Source organism: Sinocyclocheilus anshuiensis, unplaced genomic scaffold (genome assembly GCF_001515605.1).
Source record: "Sinocyclocheilus anshuiensis isolate Anshui unplaced genomic scaffold, SAMN03320099.WGS_v1.1 scaffold1804, whole genome shotgun sequence".
NCBI classification, from domain to species: Eukaryota; Metazoa; Chordata; class Actinopteri; order Cypriniformes; family Cyprinidae; genus Sinocyclocheilus; species Sinocyclocheilus anshuiensis.
In genome coordinates, this window is record NW_015555844.1 from 13,030 (window position 1) to 19,271 (window position 6,242).

The 6,242-nt window shown below is 43.6% G+C and overlaps 1 pseudogene; it reads left to right on the plus strand.

The window, feature by feature from the left end:
• The first annotated feature begins 1,462 nt into the window (after positions 1–1,462).
• LOC107675587 (uncharacterized protein K02A2.6-like) lies at positions 1,463–5,274 on the plus strand (annotated as a pseudogene).
• The last annotated feature ends 968 nt before the right edge of the window (positions 5,275–6,242 follow it).

The following is a 6,242-nucleotide window of genomic DNA, read 5'->3' on the forward strand; positions in this document are numbered from 1 at the left end:
TTCTCTTATGAATATTTGAAATGGTCCTCTGTGTCAGAGCGCTGGAGTTCGTCAGAAATAGAACGCGGCATCCGTTTACTGTCATGGTGTTATGTATGTGATACTGTCATTCTCCATAGTGCCTGTAGGTGGCACCACCACTTTAGTAATTATTAGTAGTTGTGTTCCTTTAAATAAAGCAAGTGAAGAAGTTAAGTACCCCCGCGTGTGCCTGTGTTATTTATCGTAGTGCATTCAAGAGTGTATTCCACATGTTATGATAGTGAAAACATAACAATCACAGCCCAGAGCACAGCACAGCAGATTGACGGAATTGCAATTCGGTCCTACAAATGGCGGCCGCACCACTATGTACCTGAACTTTTATTTTATTTTCTCTGCGAAGCTAAAGTAAGCTAGGTTAGATAGAATGGTTGTTACTATAGGCCATATGGAAGCTTTTGATGAAAGCGTCGAACCATGGACCACCTACTGTATATTGAAAGATTTGAGCACTTTGTAGAAGCTAACAGCATTGATGCCGACAAGAAAGTGCTTGTGCTACTCAGCATGATCGGAGGAAAAACATATGGATTACACCGAAGTCTGATTGCGCTGGATAAGCCGAGAGAGAAGAGCTTTAAGCACATCACAGACATGCTACAGCAACACTTTTCTCCGAAGCCCCTGATCATCACGGAACGCTTTCGTTTCCATCGGCGGAATCAGGAGGAGAGCGAGTCGGTGACACAGTATGTTGCAGTGCTTAGAGGACTATCAGAACACTGTGAATTTGGGGGACATTTGGATGATGCACTTCACGATAGATTTGTGTGTGGCTTGAAGAGTGAGGCTACACAAAAGCGCTTGTTGACTGAAACTACATTGACGTTTCAAAGAGCGGTGGAGCTGGCGAAGCGCACCAACTCAGCGGATCACTGATGGTAAATGCACTGTCTTTATCAAAGACTAAGATGGCAAACAACAAATGTAAACGCTATGGAAAGGACAACCATAATGATGATGACTGTTGGTTTAAGGACAAAAGTTGTAATACATGTGGAAAAAAGGGCCATATCAGTTGCGTTTGCAGGAAGAGTAACAATGACAGAAAAACAAAGAGTGGAAACAGAGCAAAAGCTGCACGGCCAACGAAAGAAACTAAGCAGAAAGGCTATGTTAAGAAAGGAAGTGTACACCACCTTGATGCTGATGCCGCATCCAGTGATGATGAAACAGACTCTGATTTAGCCCTGTATAAACTGTCACAGCCAGGAGAAAAGTCCAGTATCATTGTGAAACCAGAAGTTGAAGGAATGCCACTTGAAATGGAACTGACACGGGCGCAGCAGTGTTTTTGATTTCAACAGAGACTTATGACTGAATACTGAAACACCTGCCCTTATGCTCAACTGACATTGTTCTTTGAACATATACAGGACAAGCATTGCACCCTGAAGGTGTAATTGATGTTCATGTAAAAATGGGCAAACAGACAGCTGTTCTTCCATTGTATGTCTTGCATTGGGATTATCAACCACTCTATGGCAGAGAATGGCTGCGTCAGATTAAACTGAACTGGAAAGAAATAAAAACACTCAAATTAAAGACGCTTGAAGCTGTTCTACAGAAACATGCTGCTATTTTCTCTAAACAATTGGGGGAAATGAAGAGCATTAAAGCTAAAATAACATTGAAACCTGAACACAAACCCAAGTTTTGTCAGCCCATAGTGGTTCCATATGCTCTGCGTCCAAAAGTTGAAGCAGAGCTGAACCGTCTCACTGAAATGGGAGTATTGTTACCGGTACAATACAGCGAATGGGCTACCCCAATAGTCCCGGTAGTAAAGAAAAACGGGGCAGTGCGCATCTGTGGTGACTTTAAGGTGACGATAAACCCCGTCCTTCACATTGAACACTATCCGTTACCACGTATCGAGGACCTGTTCGCTTCATTAGCGGGAGGACAATGTTTCAGCAAACTGGACTTGTCACATGCTTACCTCCAAATGAGGGTTGAGGAGGAGTCCACGAAGTTCCTCACAATTTCCACACAGAAAGGGCTATTCCAGTATAAGCGCCTTCCGTTCGGGATCGCTTCAGCCCCAGCTATATTCCAGAGAGCTATGGACCAAGTATTACTAGGTCTTCCCAATGTCCATTGCTACCTGGATGACATTCTTGTTACCGGGCGGACTGAAGCTGAACACCTGGAAAACCTGGAGGCAGTCCTTGGACGCCTGGAGGAGTTTGGCTTGCGTGTTGAAAAAGGGAAATGTGACTTCTTCAAGGACTCATTGGAATACTTGGGTCACATAATTGACGCTGAAGGTTTGCACAAGTCACCTGAAAAAGTAAGTGCAATTATCAATGCTCCAACCCCATCAAACATCACACAGCTGAGATAATTTCTTGGCCTGTTAAACTATTACTGGAGATTCATACCCAGTTTGGCGACTATAGCGAATCCTTTGAATGCCCTGCTGTGTAAAGGGAAACGTTGGCAGTGGTCTGCAGAGTGCGAGGCTGCATTCAAAAAGGCAAAGGAACAATTAGTGTCACAAAATGTCTTGACACATTACGACCCACAGAACGCAATTTGGCTTGCGTGTGACGCATCACCTTATGGCATTGGTGCCGTCATTTCCCATATGTTACCCAGCGGTGAAGAAAAACCAATAGCTTTCGCATTGCGCACACTTAGCAAGGCAGAACAGAATTATGCACAGATTGAGCGTGAGGCTCTGGCAATTGTGTTCGGGTTCAGGAAATTCCATCAGTATCTCTACGGACGAAAATTCACGCTTTTTACAGATCACTTACTACGATCTTTGGACCACAAAATGGAATTCCATCTATGGCACTTATGCAAAGGTGGGCATTACTTTTGTCTGCGCACAACTACACCATCGAGTACAAAAGAGCTGAACATCACGCAAATGCTGATGGTCTTTCCCGTCTGCCATTACAAGTGGAACACAAAGAGAAAAAGGATGCTGTAGAGCTGTTCTACCTCGGACAGGTAGAGAAGCTCCCTTCCAGCTTAATGCGGGGTATGAGAGTCGATGTTCCTCACAAGCTGCGGAAAAGGGTGCCGGAGGAACTGCACACTGGCCACCCAGGAATTGTCCGAATGAAAGCCATTGCTCGCAGTTATGTGTGGTGGCCGGGTCTTGATGCTGACATTGAACTGCAAGTGAAAATGTGTCAGTCATGTCAACAAATACAGAAAATGCCATCCCATGCACCCCTCCACCCATGGGAGTGGCCAAGCAAACCATGTGAGCGCATATATGTAGATTTTGCTGGGCCATGTGAGGGTCACATGTACCTGATCGTGGTTGACGCACATTCAAAGTGGCCTGATGTGCAGTTCATGACATCAACGACAGCAGAAAAAACAACTGGAGTTTTGAGGAACCTCTTCAGTCATTATGGTCTGCCTGAAGTCCTTGTGAGCGACAATGGACCACAATTTGTCTCTGAGGAGTTTGCAAATTTCCTGAAGGCCAACCATGTGAAACATATCCGTTCTGCCCCATATCATCCGGCAACTAACGGGCAGGCTGAGAGGTTTGTTCAGTCACTAAAACAAGCACTGAAGGCTTCTAAGGGCTCTTCTACTCTTCAGAAACGGCTGGAAACATTCTTGCTGACGTACCGCAACACACCACATCCGACGACAAAAGAGTCCCCTTCCCTGTTGTTTTTGGGACGCCAGTTGTGCACACGTCTTGATGCCTTAAAACCCAGTGTGACAGTTGCTGTGCGACTCTCACAGACCTCTCAGGTTCTCCGGCGAGCTGGTAGTTCAAAGCCGAGACAGTTTGGAGTAGGTGATGTTGTGCTGGCTCGTGATTACAGGGGGAGAGAGAGATGGACATGTAGCGTCTGCGTAAAATCATGGATGGTCTTTGGGGTTTATGGCTTAAGAGACCTCTTTGACATTTGCATATAAATTACAGTCCTGGCTACAGATTATACATTTATATGGGTGCTAAATTGCCAAATGGTTCTCCCCAACTGACTTCAAACAGTTTCCAAAGACAAGTAAATGACCCCCCGGTGCCAGGCGCCGATGGGCCTGGCTGACCAGCAAACTACAACAGGCTCACATAACGCACACACACATAAAGACCTTTTCTTTATTTAGGCAATAATTAATCAGTTACAAATGTATCTGGTATATGCATGTGTTGTTTGTATGTTTCCCTATTAGATTAGCTGAGTTACCACTCGTTATTTGTATTAGTTAAGCCCTAAATGCTGATATTCAGGTGTATGAATGTATCTCTGGTTTAATATATTCTAAATGTTTCTTTCTTGGTATCAATATTATCTGCTCTTTATTTCTCAAACAATGATGTACAGTATGTGATTGTGAAATGCATCATACGATTTGTACTATATTTTGGGTTAAAACTGCACCAATCCTCCAGACCGCCCATAAACATGCAAATGGGCCATAAAGGGAGACAAAGGAAACTTCTCCCGCTCAAAAATTCACACCTGGTATTGGCTATTCCACCCAAAGGTGGGTGTGAATAGAGACCCTCAAAAGTCATTAGCTCGAAATGATCTTTGCTCAGAAAACCTCTTATTTTGAGACGACACACTAAGACTCCTCAAGACTCTCCTCTTGAGTTTGATTTTCTGGCAGTTTTTATCTTCAAGTAACTTCGATCCACTGTGGACTTTCCTATCTTCAGAAGAAGACAAAGAAAACTTCCAGCTCACTTCTAAGAGAACTCAAGAACCGTTGTCTACCGCATCAGGAATCTTGTTCAGCAATCGAAGCCAATGCAAGTAACCGTTTACAACTATTTAGATGCGTGTTTAAGTTTGAGCACCTTCTTATATTCACAATTGATTGCCTCTGTGCGTTGCTCGCAATTAGAAGTCACCAAATGTTTGATCCCTTGCTACATGCTAAATTACTGCTAGCACTGCATAAAGAACAGGAGTGGTGATGGCTCAGAGTGGTCCAGTATCTTATACTCTGGATGTAGGTGCTTCTGAGGAATGGAGGCGTCATGCTGATCAACTTTTGTCCATTCCAAACCAAACAGTTGAAACTCAGTTGACAGAATTACCTGATAACAAGAATGTGTCTGTTCCGGTGCAGACCTCTGTAAATGCCACTTCATCTGCACCACCAACAAAGGAACAAGATGTTAACGGCGACACATTAGCAGAGTCTCAGACAAAGCATGGCAAACTCGACATTCCACCAGCACAGGTCAGACTTTATCCAGCCAGAGTTGTTAAACCACCCAACCGTCTGACATTATAGGACTATGGAAACTGCTGGATTGAACTGTAATTAGTTATGTTAGTGAGCCTGTTCTGACACGGGGCAGAATAATCCCCGAACTGGCTCGAGGCAAGAGGCAGTCTACCCTCTACCTCTAGCGTAGAATAAATACATGCGTAATGTTTGTGTTTTGAAAATGCTTTGGAGTTTGTTTCTTGATTTAAGAGGGGAGGAGATGTTATGTATGTGATACTGTCATTCTCCATAGTGCCTGTAGGTGGCACCACCACTTTAGTAATTATTAGTAGTTGTGTTCCTTTAAATAAAGCAAGTGAAGAAGTTAAGTACCCCCGCGTGTGCCTGTGTTATTTATCGTAGTGCATTCAAGAGTGTATTCCACATGTTATGATAGTGAAAACATAACAATCACAGCCCAGAGCACAGCACAGCAGATTGACGGAATTGCAATTCGGTCCTACAAATGGCGGCCGCACCACTATGTTGTGTTGACTGAAATAAGTTTGTATGAATAAAGTTTTTGTTTTTGGAGAATCATAATATCTCTTACCTGTTGTATTTGAGCAGGACAGGGATGCACTTTGGTGACTGTTATGTATGGGATACTGTCATTCTCCATAGTGCCTGTAGGTGGCACCACCACTTTAGTAATTATTAGTAGTTGTGTTCCTTTAAATAAAGCAAGTGAAGAAGTTAAGTACCCCCGCGTGTGGCTGTGTTATTTATCGTAGTGCATTTACGAGTGTATTCTACATGTTATGATAGTGAAAACATAACACATGGATTTGTCGTGTCGCGTCGCATCCACAGCAGAGAACATCTCACTGGGTTCTGTTTGCTTTTGTCATGTCGTTCCGCTCGCGTCTGCTGTAGACACAATGTTTTGGTATTTGTGAATCTTAAGTATATTCATCATCTGCTTTACATTTACCTGGCACTGGAAGTCCTTTCACAAACTTGTAACTTTTTTGCTTAGAGCAGAACCATAG